This window comes from Hyperolius riggenbachi, chromosome 8 (assembly GCF_040937935.1).
Source record: "Hyperolius riggenbachi isolate aHypRig1 chromosome 8, aHypRig1.pri, whole genome shotgun sequence".
NCBI classification, from domain to species: domain Eukaryota; kingdom Metazoa; phylum Chordata; class Amphibia; order Anura; family Hyperoliidae; genus Hyperolius; species Hyperolius riggenbachi.
Window position 1 is genome coordinate 69563490 of NC_090653.1, and position 22256 is coordinate 69585745.

Genomic DNA, 22256 nt, shown 5'->3' on the forward strand with positions numbered 1-22256 from the left:
GAGATGGGCCAGTGTCCTGCTATAACACACTGTTACAGTCACTAACCTCTCCTCACGACGATAACTCCCTACACCTCTACAAGACTCCCTACCTGGCTAGATGCCATCCTCTTACATTTGAAAAAACATGGAAACTATGGATGTCTAACAAGGATACTAACTAGTCAGCTGGTATATACACATGTCCTGGAGGCAATATCGACTTAGCTTCTCTTTTATTGGATTCTTGGAAGGTGGTTGGGTTGAACTGTGGGCGGGGGATTGGGGAGAGGGAGGGCAGACAACATCCACGAGTGGTGCTACATGTTGTAGCAGAATTGTTGAATTGTTATTGTAGTGTATGCTCCCTCACCTGTGTGTGCCTAAGGGAGCTGCTGCTATTTTTCTTTTATGAAAACTTCAATAAAATATTTTTATAAGAAAAAAACATTTCCTCTCCCCACAAGTCGTATGACCATCAAGTAGGAAGGCTCTCTGATGTAAGCAAGGGGATTAGCCATTGTATCTTTTGTGGGATTCTGGGAAATAGCACAGGGTTGGTTGTAGGTGGGAGAGGCATCCTGATACCACAATGTGAGCCGAGGTAGCCAGATAGATCATGGCTGATCACTCACTGGGAAGGTCATATGTCCAGCCAAGTTGAGGACTCCTGTAGGTAAGCATGAAGGATTTTGGGGATACATGTTTACTTTAGGAGGATGTGGCAGAGATTAAATAAAAAAAATATTCTTGTATTTGGGCTTTAAGAAACCAGTAGATAGGGAAGAAAGGTCAAAGGGCAGGAACTTTTTCTCCTGACTCTGGGATACTTTAAGGCAGGAGGAGATTTGCCTGGTAATTAGGGAAGAAATTTGCAAAGGCAGGGCCAGCTGCAAACTTTCATCCCATAGTGCCTAGCATGACCTCTGACCTGATGTCAACTGGCCAGTGGCGTTTGCACACCTGCATTATAAATTCAACACCTACAGTACATTGCTTGTGTAACGGGCAACATATTTGTTGCATGTATAACGTAAAATCTAACAAAAAATGCATTGAGGCTGTGTAGACAAGGTGATAGAATCGCACACTACTCCTCAATCACCCACCTTTCTTGCCATCAGTCTGTCATGGACCATTGTATAGCAATCTTAACCACTTCACCCCAAGGGGTTTTTACCCTAATGGACCAGAGTGATTTTCACCTGTCAGCGCACCTCCCTTTCATTCGCCAATAACTTTATCACTTCTCGTCACAAAAAAATGATCTGTATCTTGTTTTTTCACCCCCAATTAGGCTTTCTTTGGGTGGTACATTATACTAAGAATGTTTTAATACTAAATGCATTTTAACAGGAATATTATGAAAAAAATCATTATTTCTCAGGTTTCAGCCGTTATAGTTTTAAAATAACATGTACTGCTGTGAATAAAACCCACGTATTTTATTTGCCTATTTGTCCCGATTATTACAACGTTTAAATTATGTCCCTAGTACAATGTATGCCGACAATATTTATTTGGAAATAAAGGTGCATTTTTTCAGTTTTGCGTCAGTCACTAATTAGTAGCCCATATATGCAAATATAACAGTAATGTACCCTCATGCCATACATAGTAAAAAGCGATGTCCGTAATGTAACTATTTATGTAAAAAAAATTTTTTAATGCTGTACATTTTTTTTTACTAGTGTTTTGTTTTGGTAGCTATGGGGAGGGGTGGGAGGTATTCATTTATGTTTATTTAATTTATTAAGTGTAAGATGTAGTGTAAAATGTGTATTTTTTAACTTTTGTATGTATTTTTTATTTTTTTACTACTAGATGTCCTCATAATCAGTGTCTCTATGCTTAGAATGAGCACAGAGACAGTGTTTGTAACAACAAAGATCATTGGCTTGTCATTGAAGCCATGATCATTGACATAAGGGCATTTTGATTGGTTCAGGGAAGCCTTCTTCCCTTTCAGCAATCACGGCTCTCCAAGACCCGATGGGTACCCGTGGTGGGAATGATCAAGCTGGCATGGTAGCGGCAACGAGGGAGGTAGTTTTAAAATGTTCTGTGGTCCGTTAAGAAGGACCAGCAGGATGTTTTAAAATGGCGGGCGGGTAGTGGTTAAAGGAGACCGATTGTGAAAATTGTAAAATTTAAAATATATACATATAAAATGTTTGTTTCTTTCAAGAGTAAAATGATCTATAAATTACCTTTTTTCTTATGTATCTGTCCTTTACAGTAGCTAGTGAAAATCTGAGAGGTTTTGGACTAATCCATCTCCTCATGGGGAATTCTCAGTTCTTTACAAAAGCACTTACTGAGCTGCACTTGCTCATTCCAATTGCCAAAATATTGTGCAAGGGAAGTTGGCGGACATCTTTTTACAGATCCTTTCCAGAGGTGGTACACTCCCCTGTTGCAGCGGTCATAAGTCTCTATGAGACTAGACAAGCTCTGCAGTGCATTGTCGAGCGTTACTGCGCAGCTGGCATTTGCATTGAAGTCAATGGCACTGCAACAATCTATTTAGATGTACTAACAGGGAGCTCCACCCCCAGTAGGGAGCATGTTACTGTTGGGGGCGGAGGTATGCATATTACCCTGTCAGCGCACCCTGGTAATGTGCATGGGGGAATGGTGCGGTGTGAATGTGCTGTCCCAGGCTCTCCTGCCACAAGACCATCATACTGCACCATATGTCAAACTAACCTAAAGAATAAAGTTAATACGTCATTTGTTTCATCCTTTGTTCCCCTGGACTTTACATTCATAACATTCATTATTTTTAATATGATAAATGTTTGAAAGCATTGATTTAATATTATTTACAGGTACTGTGATTTTAACTACTATTTGTAACTTACTGCTCTAATTCTCAGTGATACCCCTGCAATTATATACTGTATAATATATATATGCAGTATATTTATAAATTTAAGCGGTGCAGAGAGAGTGATAAAGGAAATACCGTAATTTGGTCGTAGTACTGTGTGATATGTCAGCGATATCCCAGAGATAACACGACTGGTATGACAAGGGTAACTGACAAGAGGATGCATCAGGTGACATTGCTGTCTGTAGCGATACCCATGCAGAGCACTCCAGTCCAGTAAATCTGTAATTCCTAATTGTATATCTGTATAAAGGTCAGCAATACGGAGAGGGATACCACATCAAAGCTTGCCACGGCTGTGTTATTGCTGCTTTATAAATAGCGGTAACACAAACAGGGATATTAAATACATACTGCTGCATTATTGTACCTTATTACCAGGGCAGTTTCTAGGCTAAACCCCTCGACTTCTGGATAGCTTCTCCCCTGACCACTCCCCCCTATGTTGGAGAAACTGCAATATGCAAGGCACTATTTGCCACCTTCTATAGCAATGCCCCAAAATTCAACTCTTTTGGTCTTCCATCTCGCATATAATAGCATCTATCATAGAGACTAACTTTATACTAGCTCCTGAATTGGCTCTTTTTTTTTGATTGGCCTAGATAAAATCCTGTACAAGTATAGAAAAATAGTGACACATGTTATATGTGCTACGGTAGTAGACAAGCCATATTGACTAATTGGTCCTCTGATTCCACTCCATCAATCCCCAAAATTATACAAACCATGCAATATAATCTAGAGATGGAAAACTCTCTATGCCAACACCCTAACCCACTCACACGAATTCTCATCCCTAACATAGACTGGAAGAATATCATACTAAAACTAATATAATACCCACCCTTGGTACAATGTTATGTTATGCTATGTTATATTATAATATACTTTATAATGTAGAACCTCCTAAATCTACAAGTAGCTGTCTCTACTAAAATATCTTCTCTACCTTCCCTCCCCTTACTCACTCCACACAACCCAATACAATCCTTTACCCCCATTCACCCTGCTGAGGCATATTGCATATACCGAAGTTACAGACAGACAAATAACAGACAGACAAATAACATTTATATTGCACTTTTCTCCTGGCGGACTCAAAGTGCCAGAGCTGCAGCCACTAGGACGCGCTCTATAGGCAGTAGCAGTGTTAGGGAGACTTGCCAAACGTCTCCTACTGAATAGGTGCTGGCTTACTGAACAGGCAGAGCCGAGATTCGAACCCTGGTCTCCTGTGTCAGAGGCAGAGCCCTTAACCATTACACCATCCAGCCACCACGGGACCTAGAAGGTAGGCTCAACTTTGGTAATCTAACTCATTGATTCATTGTTACATAAAACTTATAATTAAGTTCTCTTTTCCTTTGGTTATTAATGTATTTTTTTTTGTCTCTTCTTTCTCCTTTTGTGCTGTTTTGTTGAGATTTACCTCTAAGAGCTCACCTGTTTGTAAATGTTCTGGCTTCAACAATGCTCGCTTACAAGCTATAAATCATATGCATGATTGTAACCCAGATCCATCAGAATGGGACCATCATATTCATTATCATTATAATGTTTAAAAAAAAATATTCTGTGCAAAACTCTCATTATACTAACGATATGTTGTATACTTTGCTAAACTTCAATAAAAAATGCAATGATAAAAACATGGGGAGGTAGTCCAGTATCTTTGTATAGATCCTTTCCAGTGAGTGCTTTTGTAAAGAATAAAATACTGAGACTCAGTGAGGAGGAGATGGACTGGTCCAAATTCTGTCAGATCTGTCATCTTTTTACTACCTATTGTACGACAGCAATATAAGTAAAACAAAATTAAATATAGTGCATTCCACTCCGGGAGAAATCTATATTTTATATGTATTTTCAATATTTTGTGGTGGTGGTCCTTTAAAATACCATTACATGATGTAGTGTGTTCTTTCTGGCTGTACTGCTGCCGATGTGAGGTTATCTACAATGCTTGCACTAATACTGGGACTAGAGGGAAAAGTCTGGGAATCCCTGTCCTAATGATTTGTAAGCTGGTATGGCAGGGCTCTGTCTCCTGGTATTTCCTGTATTGCTGTACTTATAGTACACATGGCTGTGCGCAATTTACAGGCTATGCTGCTTAGATTATCTAGTAATTAGTATTATCTTTATGCCCCTTGTATGTGCATCTGTATGTACTGTGTAACTTCTATTGTACAGTGTGACAGAAGATAATGGCATGGAGCTGGCCATACGTTGGCCGATGTGGTCAACAGATAGATCCCTCTCAAATTATTATCTGATCAGAGAGGGATCTGTCTTACTGAATCCCTCCACACACTATACACACATACATTGAAAATCTGTGTGCATTGCCTGACAGGTCAACAAGTCTCTCAGTCGTCCCTCCCTTCCCAGGCCCTACAGAGTGTAGGGGCAGTGAAGCTATTCTCACCAGTCCACCAGCCAGTGGCGTAGCTAAGGAGCTGTGGGCCCCGATGCAAGTTTTAGAATGGGGCCCCCCAAGCACTCTATACATAACAATTGCTACTGCGCACCAAAACCTGCCAATGTCAACTACAGTGTCAGAGGTGCAAGAAGGGGATGGGGAACAGTTTGTTAATGATTACCACTATTCACAGTATCTATAAAAGTGAATATTATGAGCACATGACCAATAGAGAGCTAATACTGTATTTGAGGGAGGGCCCTTTGGGGCCCCTCTGGCCCAAGGGCCCCGATGCGGTCGCTACCTCTGCACCCCCTATTGCTACGCCCCTGCCACCAGCGCTTCCTCCCATGTCTTCTCTCCACCGTTGGTTCTTCACCCTGTCTCTTTTCTCCTAGGAAGCCTGTGTCCTGGGATTAAACACTAGAGGGATACTGTAGCACGTACTGATGTGACCACTAGAGACCTGAAGTGTTTGTCACATGAAACACAGCTCCCTGAGAGTGAAGAGACAGGGAGAAGCCGCGGCGGTGGAGAGAGGAAGCTGGACAGGTGAGAGTAGCTCCACTGGTGTGTCTGCTGACCCAAAATCAAACGCCAGTGCGAGTTTTACATGTGGCCCCAAGCACTCTATTGATGCGGAGCCCCAAATCCTACCAAGGACAGCTGCAGTGTCAGAGAGGTGATATTAGAGTAAGGAAAATATTTGTTCATTACCAGCATAGCACCAATGAAACGCTAATAACATGGATGAAGGAGGGCTCTCTGGTCCAGGGGCCCCAGTGCGGCCGCAACCTCTGCATCCCCTATTGCTACACCACTGGACCTGCCGACAGTCGAGTAAAGTATTCCATCCAGCAAGATTGATGAATGGGTCAGTCTCTGACAAAAATCGATCAATCGGGAACCTGCAATTAAATAGTGTATTAATATCTTGGTCTGCAGAGCTAGCAGTCTGGTAAATTCCTCCACTCATAACACTTGTCACACACGTCCTCTTCGGTAGGAGACCTCCTGGGGACACAAACTACCATCTGTTAATCCATCTGTGCTCTCTCCATCGCACCTGTCACCTTTCACTCAGGTGTGTCATCGTCGTTATACCAGAGCCCTGATCGTCTTATTAAATGGTGGCAGTTGTCACTTCCCCTCTGTCTCCCTAATTTCCTCACCATCTCCCACTGTTATTCTATATTGGGTACTTTATCCCCCTCGCTCATTGTCACACGGAGAGCCGTCAGTCTTCTCCATGCCTGCTCGCGCCTCCTCCACCGCTTGCCATACTAATTTCATTTCTTTCCCCGCTTTTTAATGATCTCTTCTTTCCAGGCACGATATTAATACTTCCTACGTTGAAAGTGGAATTACTTTTTTTTTTCTTTTTGAGAAAAAATAATCCCTTCAGTTCAGCTCTATACGTTACAAGGAATAATGGCATTATTTCAGCTTGCTCACTCTTTGGGGTTTTTTTTTTTGCACTTATAGAAACAAATCTCTTCCAATTCGCTCCCCATTTTGAAAGGAATACTGTAAGGGGGTGGGGGGGGGGATGAGTTGAACTTACCTGGGGCTTCTAATGGTCCCCCGCAGACATCCTGTGCCCGGGCAGCCACTCACCGATGCTCCGGCCCCGCCTCCTGTTCACTTCTGGAATTTCAGACTTTAAAGTCTGAAAACCACTGCGCCTGCGTTGCCGTGTCCTCGCTCCTGCTGATGTCACCAGGAGCATACTGCGCAGGCCTAGTATGGTCTGCGACTGCACAGTACGCTTCTGGTGACATCAGTGGGAGCGAGGACATAGCCATGCAGGCACCGTGGTTTTCAGACTTTAAAGTCTGAAATTCCAGAAGTGAACCGGAGGCGGGGCCGGAGCATCGGTGAGTGGCTGCACGGGCACAGGATGCCTGCAGGGGACAATTAGAAGCCCCGGGAAACTTCAACTCATTTTCCCCCGACCCCCCTACAGTATTCCTTTAAAGGAAACACAAGGTGAAAATATACCGATGAGATAAATAATTGTATCTATCCTCTTCCTCCTAAAAATTACCTTTTTAAGGTCAGTGGCGTATCTAGAGTGGTACAGGCATGGCTCGTGCCATGGGCGCCACAGCAACATGAATGCCATACCTGTCCCTGGCATACGAGATAAGTGGCCGCCGGGAGACTTGGGTGCTGGATACAGCCGGTATGGCTGATCCTGCTGCTGCACAAGTCCCGGCCGTGCTAAATACTATTCCCCCTCTAGGTCCACATGGATAGTGGGGAATGATGTAATTCGGCTTCCAGCTATTGCTGGCGGCCGAATTACAGTGTTTTAAATGTAACTTCAGCTCATAACTTCTGATGGTGCCAAAGTTACTGACTGTGCGCCGCTATAGCCGTAATTCCTATTACAGTCTATGGTGGCGCCAGCTGCGCCCAAATCTCCTGCCCTGGATTCCCTCTGTTCGTGCCCCTGTGCCTCCCTGTCACTCAGACCTCAGATTAATTTTGTTATCTGCTGAACATGGCTACTTAATTTGTGTATATTGGGTGCACTTGGCTATTTAACCCCCCTGGCGGTATGACTATTTCCGGATTTTAGGGTGTTTAAAAACGTTTCAGACAGGGGTGAGCTCTGGATGAAATCCGAATGACTTTCATTCGGATTTCATCCAGATATTTAGTGCAGCTCATGTGGCTGGCGAGGGGGGAGGTTAAACTTACCCAGAAGCCATCTTCTTTCATTCATCCCACGCCGCATCTCACGCTGTGCTCCAAGCCTCGTTCATGTGACTATCGCGCTTCCTCCTTCAACCCGAAGGAGGAAGCTCAGTAAAAAGGAAACATGAGGTGTAAATAAACTGATGAGATAAATAATTGTATCTATCCGCTCGTGGGATGGATTAAAGAAGATGGCTTTTGGGTAAGTTTAAAGAGACACTGAAGCGGGAAAAAGCTAAGAAATAAAACATTAGGATATTAAGGTATGTACAGGTAGTCCCCGGTTAACGAATGAGACAGGGACTGTAGGCTCATTTTTGACCAAAATCCGTTCTTAAGTCGGAACACTATGCAGTTTGTACCCCCCTTTGCCTCCAGTGCCCCCCTCTGTGCCTCTCTGTCTCCCTATGTGCTGGTTTGCCAACCTGTGTCTCTGTTTGTCTCTCCCTTAGTGCCTCTGTTTGCCCCCCACTGTGCCTCCATTTGTCCCTTTTCTGTGCCACCATTTGTCCCCCCACTCTATGCCTCTGTTTGCCCCTTCTGTGTCTCTGTCCCCTCTGTGCCTCCTGTTTGTCTGGTGCTGTGCCTCTGTTTGCCCCCCCCCCCCCCCCCCTGTGCTTCTGTTTGTTCCCCCCCCCCCCCCCCCCCCGAGCAGAGCTGTACTCACCTCCGAATGAGTCCAACGCCTTCTGTCCTCCTCTCGCCGCATCCAACTCCCTCTAGCCGCGTACAGAACCGCTTCCTGACTGTCATGTGACATACAGGAAGCGGTGCTGTACGCGGCTAGGGGGAAGCTGGATGCGGCGAGAGGAGGACAGAAGGCGTTGGACTCGTTCGGAGGTGAGTCTAATGCTGTTGCTGGATGCGCCGGCACTTGGGGGAAGTTTGAAGCCGCTTCTTCAAACTTCCCCCACGCGGAAAAATGACGTCATCGCGATGGGATCAGGCCGTTCGTATCGGCGGGTTGTTCGTAAGTTGGGCGTTCGTAACCCGAGGATTACCTGTACTGTAAGTCTAATATTGTTTTCAGTACAGGAAAAGTTAAGAAACTCCAGTTGTTATCTATGCAAAAAAGCCATTGAACTCCACCTCTTTCAAAGTCGCAGAGAGCTCTGTCTTCTGAAGCTTGTTATCTCAACTGTCAGTCATTGTATCTTCATTTTCTCTGCAGAGAACAGTTCAAACGTTCACTAACCTGCTCTGTAAAATCATTTAGAATGCTGAGTAGTGTGTGAATTGCAAATATTAGAGAATGATGCAATGTTATTTAAAAAAAAAACTATATAAATGAAAATAAAAATATGAGAATATATATATTTGCTACTGATGTTCTAGTAATTATCCATGGTACACAACCAATTCATTATATCATAATTTTTTCCGCTTCAGTGTCTCTTTAACCCCTCTTGCCAGCCACATGAGCTGCACTAATTATCTGGATGAAATCCGAATGAAACTCATTTGGATTTCATCCGGAGCTCATCCCTGTCTGACACATTGTAAAAAGACCCTAAAATCCGTCGCTTGCCCACATCTGTGCCCGCCACCCCACCTCCACCCACCAGATTGCCATAGCCACCAGCAACAGGACGGAAGGTGCACATTTTCCCCTTTTCTCCCTGTATTACATACATACATACACAGGGCCAGTCCGCCCATGAGGTGGGGTGAGGCGGGTTCCTCGGGCGGCAAAGTCGGGGGGGCTTCAAGGTTGGGGGGGGGCGGCACCTGCCTGGTCATGGGTGTGGGGGCCGCCGAGCTGGAGAGGGTAGCGGACAGGAAGGGGGTATTGGGCACAGTGGCAGGGAGGGGGGTCAGACCCCCCCTCCCTCACCTTGGTCTCCCGATCTGTGCTCCCCCTCCAGCTATTAAGTACAGCAGCAGCATAGTGATATCAGGCAGAGCCAGCAAGCGGGGACGACTCTCCTCTTCTGTGTTCCAGCGTGCATTCCACTCTCATCACTTTCTGCAATGCCGCCCACTGTACTGTAAGTGGGAAGTGACAAGAGTGGAACGCACGCTGGGACGCGGAAGAGGTGAGTCATCACCACTCGCTGGCGCTGCCTGATATCACTACGCTGCTGCTTTACGTAATAGCTGGAGGGGGAGCACAGATCGGGGGACCCAGGTGAGGAAGGGGGGGTATGTACAGTGCCTAGTACACACATAACCAGGCTGTGTTCCTTTTTTTCTTTCTCTGCCTGAAAGAGCTAAAAATCAGGTAAGAAAGTGGCAGTTCCTGTCCGGGTCGGGACTGGGTCAGACTCTAGCGTAACCCTCAATGATAAGGAATTGCCTCCATAAAACACTTTTGTGGTAGTAAATGGCTTCTAAGAGCAGGAAAGAGATAAAAGTTCATATATAAATAGTTCATATATTTTAGCCCTGGTATACTTCAATTAATGTGTCAATGAGAAAAGGCCATGAAACAGTAAAATCTTAAAGGGAACCAGAGAGGATCAAGAAAAGGTTTTATACATACCTGGGGCTTCCTCCAGCTCCATACGCACGGATCACTCCCACGCCGCTGTCCTCTGCCGCCTGGATCCGCCGGTACCGGGTCCCGTCATTGGCTCGAGTCCGCCGATTCTCCGCATCACACGGAGCTCCCTCCATGTACGTACGCATGAGGCTGCCTACTGCGCAGCCGCATGCGTACGGGTACGGAGGAAGCCCCTGTGATGCTGACAATTGGCCACGTCCGCCGGAAGTGACGGGCCCGGTACCGGCGGTTCCAGGAAGCGGAGGATGGCGGTGTGGGAGCGATCCAGGCTTATAGGGCTGGAAGAAGCCCCAGGTATGTATAAAAGTCTTTCTCTATTTTAACAAACCATTCCTCTCTGGTTCCCTTTAAAAAGTTGATTTAAATATAAAATAAAACCGTGGGATAACTTTAAAAGTCATTTTTAGAAGTAGGAGGACAGATACAATTGTTTATCTCCGTTTTTTTTTTCCCGCTTAGGATGTCCTTTAAGTGAAGTGAAGGTGGTTGTCTCCACCACTGGAGACAACATATGCTGGATGACCTTGTGCTGGGCCTATAATGATCGGGTGGGTGTGGAACTGTCTGTAGCAGAGGCCACGCCCGTTACATATCGACACACGGGGTGCATAATTGACTTCTGAAGGTTTCATGTAATTGCACCAGGAAGCATAGAATATTTCATGGCACCCAGGGAATGATTAATTCTAGTATAGACTACTTTGAAAGGATTCATTTTTCATCTACAGTAAATGTCTAACGATGAATATATATATGGTCACGCATCATTTTTAGAGCAGGTTAAAAGATTTTTCTTTTATTTTATGGAGGCTGTTCAGAGGATCACTTTTTATGACCTGTGGCGTAAATGCCATTGAATTACCAAGAGCACTGCGGTGTTCCTGTGTATCCGCACAATCCTTTGTAAGAGCGCCAGCCGGCCCAGCTGTCCATTTTCAATTCACCCCAGCAGTGACTTAACCTCCAGATTCCTCCTGATTCTCTGGCTCCTCATCCTGTCCCTTCTTGTCTTTCCCTTCATCTTCCTCACCAGCGCCATCGCTTGAACTCTTGATTTTTGCTTGTCATTTAAAGCCAATGACTCACCGCTGTATGTTAAAGTTGAAGTACAGAAATTGAATTATAAACTGCAAGTTTGGTTCTCTGTGTAACCCGTTTCCTCAAGGAAGCCAGGTTTGATTTCACTGAGGTGATTTCTTCTCGCATATAATTCCTCTTTGCCATACCCAGTTCTGCTTATAGCTCTATAGGGCATCACGGTGGCATAGTAGTTAGCGCTCTCATCTTGCAGCACTGGTTCCCCGTTTTGAATCCCAGCTAGGGTCGGTATGTTCTCCGTGTGTCTGTATGCGTTTCATCCAGGTACTCCGGTTTCCTCCCTAATCCCAAAAACATACAGATAAGTTCATTGGCTTCCCCTTAATTGGCCCTAGACTAGGAAACATACATTACATGATACATACATAGACATATGACTATGGCATGGATTAGATTTTGAGCCCCTCTGAGGGACAGTTAGTGACAAGACAATATACTCTGTACAGTGTTGCGGAAGATGTCAGCGCTATATAAATGTTAAATATTAATAGACAAGAGGGAGATTCCCAGAGAGGCAATGTTCTGTTTTTTGCTAATAACAAAATTACGTTTTACTCCAGTTTGAAGGTGTTTTTTTTATCAATTTGTATGATGAAAAAAATTCTTCTGGTATTCCTTCTGTTATGTAAATCAAGTTTTCTTTGTATTTTCAAAATTGATGAATAGTTAAGAAATGTCAGCATTTCATAATTTTTATAAGGTGAAAATTAAAGGGTTAAAATCTTTTTACATTCCCCTAAACATACTATCCCATAGAATAAGTCTATTAGGTGTTGGTGAAGGTGTTTCAATGGAAAAATTCTGATTTCTTTCTAAACTTCATAAAGTAGCTGGTTTACTATGTGTTCATGCAAATTTACCTATTAAGGTAATTCAAGAAGAACTGTCGCAAAAATCTTAAAATTTAAAACGCATACAAATAAGAAGTATATTTCTTCCAGAGTAAAATGAGCCATACATTACTTTTCTCCCAGGTTGCTGCGGTAATGCCAGATTTCTACTACTTGTTGTGACAGCAACATAGGAGAAAAGTAATTTATGGCTCATTTAGCTCCGGAATATCTTAACATGTATTTTAAATTTTAAGATTTTCATGACAGAGGTCCTTTAAAGAGACTCTGTAACAAATTTTTCAGCCTTAGTTCTTCTATCCTATAAGTTCCTATGCCTGTTCTAATCTGCTCTGGCTTACTGCAGTCTTTCCTAACTGCACTGTCTCTGTAATAAATCAATGTAGCTTTCCTCTGTCCTGTTTGTCGGGCTAAGGCTTGATTGTGCGGAATGTGCAGGGCTGCTTGTGATTGGTAGAAGCGATACACACCCTCTGCAGGCCCCCTGCACACTCTGAATGACTCACACACTATGCTTAGCTGAGCCTATTAGAAGCTGGTTAGTTTGTTTGTAAACACTGCCTAAAACTGTTAATTACAAGCCAGGATTGCAGCAGAGAGTGGCAGAAACAGCACAGAGGGGCACAGGAGAAAATTATGAATAGAATGGTATGCTTTTTATTGTACGAATATTAGAGTACAGATTCTCTTTAACCTCCTGAGCGGTATGGACGAGCTCAGCTCGTCCATCACCGCCGGAGGCTGCCGCTCAGGCCCTGCTGGGCCGATTTTCTTCAAATAAAGTGCAGCACACGCAGCCGGCACTTTGCCAGCCGCGTGTGCTGCCTGATCGCCACCGCTCTGCGGCGATTCGCCGCGAGCAGCGGCGAAAGAGGGCCCCCCTAGCCGCCTGAGCCCTGCGCAGCCGGAACAAAAAGTTCCGGCTAGCGCTAAGGGCTGGATCGGAGGCGGCTGACGTCAGGACGTCGGCTGACGTCCATGACGTCACTCCGCTCGTCGCTATGGCGACGATCTAAGCAAAACAAGGAAGGCCGCTCATTGCGGCCTTCCTTGTTTATTCTGGGCGCCGGAGGCGATCGGAAGAACGCCTCCGGAGCGCCCTCTAGTGGGCTTTCATGCAGCCAACTTTCAGTTGGCTGCATGAAATAGTTTTTTTTAAATTAAACCCCCCCCCCCCCCCCCCCGCAGCCTCCCTGGCAATCTCAATAGAACGCCGGGGAGGTTAAGGAAGAAATGTTCTAATATATAAAATATTTTATTATTTTATATTATTGTTGAAGATTGTCTTGTTTTTGTTTTTTTTTTTGCTTTTTTTTTCTTCTTGTATATTTGCAGTATTAGCCATAGTGCTAAACATTGATTTCTATCTTATCAAAACATGATCAATAACTGTAATGTTAATACATTTTGGAAACACTGTTGGTGTAAAATAAGACGGATCACCCCTCCTTCTCTTGGGAAGCTATACTTTACACAGATATTTGTTTTAAAATGCCTGGAAGAGCACATACACACGCCATTACTTACAGTATCTTTCTACATAGGCATTGGCCCATATGCAATTCACTTTTTCTCCTCAGTTTTCTCCTAGGAGATCATTTTTCATCTTCTATTTAAAATAACTTTTCAGCACTTTACAGTTAAATAAGTATCAAAAAGTAGGTGGAAAAGTACTGGTAAAACTAATTTATGTATTGCATTGCTTGCTGGTGGAGAAAAGGTGAATTGAAAAGGAGAAAAAGTGAATTGCATATGGGCAAATTTCCCTTTAAATAAAAAACTGCATTCCCATTCATTGAACTCCGGGCTAACGGAAGGCGGTGTGGGAGCGCGCAGGAGCACGCGTGATCGGCTGCAAGAGCGCACAGCAGCCTTTCGGACGTAGCAGCTACGTCCAAAAGGCTTAAATGGTTAAAGAGAAGATAAAAAATAATCTCCTAGGAGAAAAAGTAAGTTGCATTTGGGTTAGAGGGTAGAATGATCTCTCTCTAGAAGGGAGGCGTGACTTCAGAATGACCAACTAAACTTTTTTATACAACTTTTATGCATAAGTAAATTAAAGTAAGTTTCAATTAAACACATTAAAAACGTTCTGGTGTTTCTGATTCTCCGTTACATAACTGGGTTTCCCATAACACCCCTATAACGAGTCCTGGTTATAGAGCCATATGCAGTCCATAGCTGAAACTGTTGAAGGCCTAAACAGCCTGTACCATCTATATACAATTCAGATTCTGGCTAGGTTCCCATTATGCCTGTTCACGGACTGTTTTCCATAATGTAACGCAGCGACATGACAATGAATGGTACATTAACCATAAGATCTGTCTAGACACGTTTTGACCGGCGCGGTGGCGGAACACAAAATCCCATCCTGCGGCACTTTTCTGGTACTGTACAGAAATCAGACATGTCTTAAAGGAGCGGAGCTACAAATCATGGGGCCCCCAGAATAATTTTAATAGGGCCCCGGTTCAGCACCGCAGTCCGAAAATCTCATGCATCCAAGCAACGTTCACCTCCCATTCATTCACCTATAACTTTATTGCTACTTATCACAATTAATTGATCTATATCTTGTTTTTTTCTGCCACTAATTAGGCTTTCTCTAGGTAGTACATTTTGCTAAGAATTATTTTTTTCTAAATCTATTTTAACAGGAAGATTAAGAAAGAAATGAAAAAAATTCATTATTTCTCAGTTTTTGGCCATTATAGTTTGAAATTAATATACGCTACGTAATTAAAACTCATGTATTTTATTTGCCCATCTGTCCCGGTTATTACACCGTTTAAACGATGTCCCTATCACAATTTATGGTGCCGATATTTCATTTAGAAATAAAGGTGCATTTTTTCAATTTGCGTCCATCACTATTTATAAGCTTATAATTTTAAATAATATAATAACATATTCTCTTGACATGCATATTTAAAAAGTTCAGACCCTTGGGTAACTATTTATGTTGTTTTTGTTTGTTTTTTAATTGTATTTTTTATTTATTTTTTTAATAAAAAAAAAGTGTATGTGGGTAATTTTTGGTGTGGGAGGGAAACTGCTAATTTTAAATGTAAAATAATATTTTTTTTTATTAAAAATGTATATTGGTGCAGTTTACTATTTGGCCACAAGATGGCCACAGTGAAAAAAGTCCTGGATGCGAACGATCTCGCATCCAGGAACTAAAATGCTGGGGAGAAGTTTCCTGGGGGCAGAAAGCGTCGGTATTTCTGTGGGGAAGTTAGATCGGTGAATGGGAATTATATTCCCATTCACTGATCGGGGGCTAGCGGCGGGCAGCGGGAGCCCGTGCGGGGGCGCGCACCAGCCGGCGGCAGCAGCAGTGCCTATCTGCCCGAGGAAGCTCGTCCAGATAGGCCGAACTGGTTAATGCTCACAACCCTCCTTTTGCCTCTTCTTGATGACCCTCACAGCCTGGGGGCCCATCTCACAAGGATCATAAAAAAGTGTGGCCATTAGAATCTTCCCACCCATCACAAGTGTAGCCATAAAAACACCTGATCTGGCATATCAAAGAAAGGGAAGGTTAGTATCCCCCCCCCCCCCCCCTCCCAAACAAACACACACACCACTGGGCCCCCCTGCAGTTGCAGGCGCTGCTCCCCGTTAGTTAAGCCACTGATGTCTTATATTGCATGCTCTCTATGATGAGACATGAAATAAATGAGTGGGCACAGCAGATCGTACATCGGTTGTACCTGTTCACTCTGTGGCTGCAGTCTTGTGTGAACTGAGCCTAGGTGATTCTGGGAAAAAAGCTACATGGTTATAAAAGATTCTGGATGTATGACTTAGGGCGTGTTTCCAGTAGCTGCCGTGTCTCCTGTGAGACACACGGCGGCACTTGTTTCCTGTGCATGGCTATGGGAGTCGCTGCGTCCCACATGAAAAAATGCTGCAATGTCAGCGGAATCGCTAAGGCAAGCGATTTAGACGGCGGCACCATTATCCCCTATGGCAGAGTTTCCCAGAGCAATTTGCTTGCTGGAAAATTCTGCGGATTCAACCCGATTTCCGCAGCAGTGGAAACGGGCCTTTACTTTTTGGACACATGGAAGTGACTACATGTAGTTACTTTGTTGTAATAAGGCAGCACTGTATTTTGTAACATTTTCAGTAAGGGGGCTTTCCATAACTTCAGCGGGTACCTTGTATATATCATTTATGTAAACAAAAGCATTCACAGAACTATAATTCTAGTGCTTGACAAGTAATTTTGTGTCATAAATGCAAATGGCAAAGGCTGAGACAGGCACAGCATGTGTTGAGAAAGAAAATATTCAGAAAACCTGGGGGCCTGGTTGTGTGCCAGTTGCTACAAAAACACTGTTGATTTTGCTGCTTGTGTCTTCAGATAGAAATGCATTATGGGTAGTCGCTGGCAAGTTACTGTAAAACTGCTGGCAGGGCCATAGATGTAATACAAACAAGCATTTAAACATCACACTCTAGTCCATCTGTATTTACTTTTGTGTTTGGAGGGACAGAGATGTGTTCCAGATCATTATGATTTTTTTTTATTTTACAGTCCATACCTTGCAACATCACCCAGCAGATCTGTGCCAAGCTTCTGCTCCTGGCGATTTCTCTGTGGTCCTCTTTTTTCCATTAAAGAGTAACTGTAACTGCTAAAAATAAAATTTTAAAGGGCTACTCCGGAGAAAAAAAGTAAGCAGTTAAAATCTGACAACTGCTGACAGGTTTTGGACCAGTTCATCTCCTCATGGGGGATTATCAAGGTTTTCTTTGTTTTCAAAAGCATTCCCTGAATAGCAATTGCTAACTGCCAAATAGTGTGCAAGTGAGTAGGGAAGCTGGCTGGCTGGCATCTTACTGTTTTTGCAGTTAAATTGACATTCGGGAAATGCCTTTGAAAACAAAGAAAACCCTGAGAATATTCCTTGAGGAGATAAAATAGTCCCAAAACTGTCAGTTCTGTCAGATTTTAACTGCTTACTTAAAGCAAATTGCTTATTTTTTCAAAATACACCTTTAGAAATTATGAAGTCAGTGTTTACCCATAGTAAAATCTTCCCTCACCCTGATGTACATTCTGAAATGTATCTGAATGCGTCTCTGCAGAAAAATTGTTTACTGGTTGTTCCGAAGCCAGTGAAAATAATACCTGATCGCTGCATAGCTAAACAGCCTAGGCTAAACATCACTGGGAGGGTGAGTTTGAGTTACATACCAATAAACAGGAATCTACAGGAAGTGTTTCTTATGTTGAAACCAGGATAAATAACATATAAGTGGGCATCCTGACTAATTTAACCACTACAGGACCACAGGCTTACACCCCCTAGTGACCAGGCTATTTTTTTACCATTTAGCACTCTGCAGCTTTAAGAGCTCGCTGCAGAGCCATACAACTTAGCACACATATGAATCCCCCCCCCCTTTTCTGCCCACCAACAGAACTTTCTGCTGGTGGGCTCTGATCGCTGCTGTGATGTTTATTTTTGTTGTTTATTTTTAATAATTGTCTATTTTTTCTTTATTTTGTTTTTTCCCCGACAGCCATTACCAGCGAGCAACTCTGATGGGCATCAGCCGATGAGAGGGGATTGCTCTCTGAGCCTCCCCAGAGGACATCCGAGTGACACGGCTGTCCCCAGTATAGCACTGTACTATGTAAATAGACGGTGTTTTCGCCATCTAATAGTCTAATAGTGGCGATCAAGCGGGGATACGCAATCCCCTGCAAAACCGGCATTAGGTGGTCCGCCCTGGACCACCACCCTCCCAACGTTCGGCGGTCGGGATGGGGTTAATGCATTCTACTTTGTCAGTATGGTGCTTCTTTAAAGAGACACTGAAGCGGAAAAAAAATTATGATATTTGTGAGAAAACGCGGAAAAGCCGCCGCGTGCGCTCAGAACAAGGCGGCTGATTCCGCGTCCAACGCGGCGGTTTGCACGCGGTTTGCACGCGTAGGCCTACATCTGTCAGTATGGCTGAACGCGGGTGGTACGCAAGACATGTCTGGTGTGGCTGGGACTGATAGTCCACACAGGTTCAGAAGGACGCGCGCGCGCACGCGTTGAGAGGCAGAACTTTTATGACAGCCAGAAGGGAGTCAGCTGACCAAGCCGGTCAGCTGACGATTGTACCAGTTCCCATTGGTCCAGCACTTAGGGGAGGCGCTGGAGAGCGCTGGGCTATATATACTGGGTGCTGGTCATTCGCTGGTGGTCTGCCGTTGCGATCACTACGTGGAAGCACTCAGACCTTATTGTCAGAATCTGTGTTATCATTCTGTTATACTTCAGACTAGTTCCAGGGTGTTGATGATCAAGGACCTCACACCCAAGATTAGGGACTTGTGTTATCATTCTGTTATACCTCAGACTAGTTCCAGGGTGTTGATGATCACGGAGCTCACACCCAAGACTAGGCATTGTTTATTATCTGTTATGACTTTCTGCTTTCCTGACCACTCTTCTGTTCACTGATTTGGTACTTCGCTATATCTGATACTCCGTTGCCAAACCCTGCTTGCCTTTGGATTACCAAATCAGCCTTCTGTCTTTGGACTGTGTATGTCCGTGTGTTGCCGATCTGGCTTGTCCGACCTTAAGAGCTATCTCCCCAGTTTAGAGATAGTTCACAGACCAGTCAGTGACATCCTCTATTAGTGTCACTCTCGCTCTGGTCCTTCCCTCTCCCAGTCTGACTCCTCCCTGCGGGAGAGTCTCAGGCTGCTGGAAGGTACTTACTCTAGCAGTATTCCTTACTGCCTTGTACCTGTCTTCCTGGTATTGTTCTCAAAGTATTACTGTTGCACCAAACACTCATATCTCTCAGGTGTCCAGAGGGTTAGTAATATTTTCAGGGCCGGATTTGTACTTTTTACCGCCCAAGGCCCACTATCACCGGCCGCCCCATGACCAACAGCATCCAGGACCATTCAGATTCCAGCTTCCAAGTCTTCCTTCATCCACAGTAAAACGCATGGGCACATCACATGGTGGGAAGCCAGCCTCACACAGAGATACATAATCCTGGATCTACTGTGTTTGCTGAAAGAGTCCTTTCATCTCCTGATTGAGTGCCAGACCTGGCCACCCTCTGCTATATGCAAGCTAAGCAGGGTGGCCACAGACTGGGTCTGGCTGCTACTGCTAAAAGCTAGTGCCTATCTATGCTTGTGCAGAAATGCCATGGCCGGCGCCCGTGTTCCGACCGTTGTGAATGTTCAGCAGGTTAACTGCCAATAAAGTTTGCCGCCCATAGGCCGCCCCTTGCATCATGGCGCCCTAGGCCATGGCCTATGTGGCCTTGCCAGAAATCCGGCCATGAATATATCTGATTATCGGTGATACTGCAGATCATCAATAATCAGGTATATATCTGTATTTTGGTGATACTGCAGATCACCAATAATCAGATCCTCTCTGTGTTACACCGATCGTTACAATATTATGATTTGTATGTGTAGTACAGCTAAGAAATAAAACATTAAGATCAGATACATCAGTCTAATTGTTTCCAGTACAGGAAGAGTTAAGAAACTCCAGTTGTTATCTCTATGCAAATGCTCTGCGACTTTCAAAGTCGTGGAGAGGGCTGTTATCTGACTTTTACTATCTCAAGTGTTTTTGGACTATTTACTTTTCCTCTGCCAGAGGAGAGGTCATTAGTTCACAGACTGCTCTGAAATAATAATTTTGAATGCTGAGTGTTGTGTAATCTGCACATATTATAGAATAATGCAAAGTTAGAAAAAAAAACTATATACCTGAAAATAAAAAAATGAGAATATTTTCTTTGCTGCTAAACTTCTAGTAATTATTCATAGTACACAACCAATTCATTATATCATATATTTTTTTTCGCTTCAGTGTCTCTTTAAGTCTATCATTTATGCTATGTACAGGTACATTAGATTGCTGCAGTTTGAACGTCAACATGTCATGCAAAGATCTAGCATCTCTACAGCTGTCCCACAATGTTAACGATCGGTCAGACAGGAAGTCCCTGAGTTACAGATAACTCATAAGTAAGTGGGCTGCACACATGGGCAGGGAGCAGACTGTGCTCTGCTGCTGGCAGCCATTATGACCTCATTGGCTTGGTCACATCACCACATGCCTCTGGGAAGAGGGCTGCTGATGATAGAAGAGCAGCTGTGAGGGACAGTGTGTCTTGTGGCTGCTAAGTATGTGAACGGAACCCTAGGTTAGACCATTATAGAGCGTGCCTTATTTATTTCCTTTTAAACAATACCAGTTGCCTGGCCGTCCTGCTGATCTTTCTGGTCAGTAGTGTCTAATCATACACCTGAAACCAGCATGCAGCTAATTTTGTGAGATAATTGTCAGAGACAGCTGATCTGCATGCTTGTTCAGGGTCTATGGCTAAAAGTATTAGTGGCAGAGGAATAGCAGGACAGCCCGGCGATGTGCATTGTTTAAAAGGAAAAAAAATGTCATTTATCGTATGTCTCGCACCCCCTTTAACTACTTTAAGACCGCCTCACGCCAATGGGCGTGACCGCGGCAGCAGCCCCAGGACAGCCTAACGCCAATTGGCGTCAAGTCCTGGGGCTGCAGTTTCCCAGGGAACGGCCGCACGCATGCATTGAAGTTTACACATTACACTCAGCATTCTAAATGATTTTGCAGAGCAGGCAAGTGAACTTTTGTCCTGTCCTCTGGGGAAGAAAAATCAATACAGTGACTGACAGTTGCGATAACAAGCTTCAGAAGAAAGACCGAGCTCTCTGCGACTTTGAAAGTCATGGAGCTCAATGGCTTTTTTTTTGCATAGATAACTAGACTTTCTTAACTTTTCCTGTACTGGAAACAATATTAGACTTATATATCTGCTGCTAATGTTTTATTTCATAGCTGTACTTCACATACCAATCATTATATCATAATTTTTTCCCGCTCCAGTGTCTCTTTTTTAAAAACAAACCTATCTTGTTTGTACCCTGAAGACTGTCTGTGACAGATCACCAAACACACAATAAATGAGCGCTAATAATTTGTATTCTTGCTACTGTGAGGTGCCACTAGCTCTTCTGCTGCTCGTTGTTTCCCCTCCTCTCTCCGCGGAACAGAACAGAATGCTCAGCTGTACCCAAGCAACATCTCATTACAGCACTCATTCCAAAAACCGACACCTTAATGATCACTTAATGACAGCTTAATGGACCAGAGATGAGGGGTGGGCAGGAAATCTGTGCCACAAATAGCCTAGTGTGTGACTTCCAGACAGACGGATAGAAGGAATGAATGATAGGGAGTCTGGCTTTCTTCTCCTATTAATATAAAGCAGAGCAATAAGACACTGGAGAGTTGGCTCATCACAAGTAATAATAGGTTTGGCCATGTAATGGGATTGCTATTGATTGTCCAGCACTGTAAGTGTAATAATGAGCAATGGTAGAGATGTAGATGTGAGAAGGAGAGCGTTCCGACACACATCTGTATTCCGGAGCACAGAAAGCCCACTAATGGATTATCTGTAATGAAGCAGAAAGCCGAGGGGTCAGCTCTCTATACATCCTCCTCGCCTCTCTGCCTTCATCGTTCACAAATCCCCCGCCGATGCGCCGGTAAGAATAGCAACACGAAATTGGATTTCTTTCCTGTTTCTCTCCCTTTTTTCTCCTTTTCCTATGTACAGCTGATGAAGACGGCGGAGGAATAGCGGATAAAACGAGGCTTATTCGCCGAGGTTGGATGAGTTCTTGGCGAGGGGACGAAGTTCACCCGTAGTCTAAAGCTTCTACAAAAGAGCCATTTACACAGATTAGCAGAAAATGAGGCATTA

General features: G+C 44.0%; 1 protein-coding gene across 16 annotated transcripts in view; it reads left to right on the forward strand.

Annotated features, from left to right (window-relative positions):
- The window catches only part of TMEM91 (transmembrane protein 91), a 510612-nt gene that overhangs the window by 405143 nt on the left and 83213 nt on the right, over nucleotides 1-22256 (forward strand). Inside the window, exon 1 of one of the 16 annotated variants that reach the window (XM_068250626.1) lies at nucleotides 5696-5849. The exons of the other annotated variants lie outside the window; for them this stretch is intronic. The gene's annotated coding sequence lies outside the window, so the exon portion shown is untranslated. Of the gene's footprint in view, nucleotides 1-5695; nucleotides 5850-22256 lie in introns of those variants that run through there. 16 annotated transcript variants of the gene reach the window in all.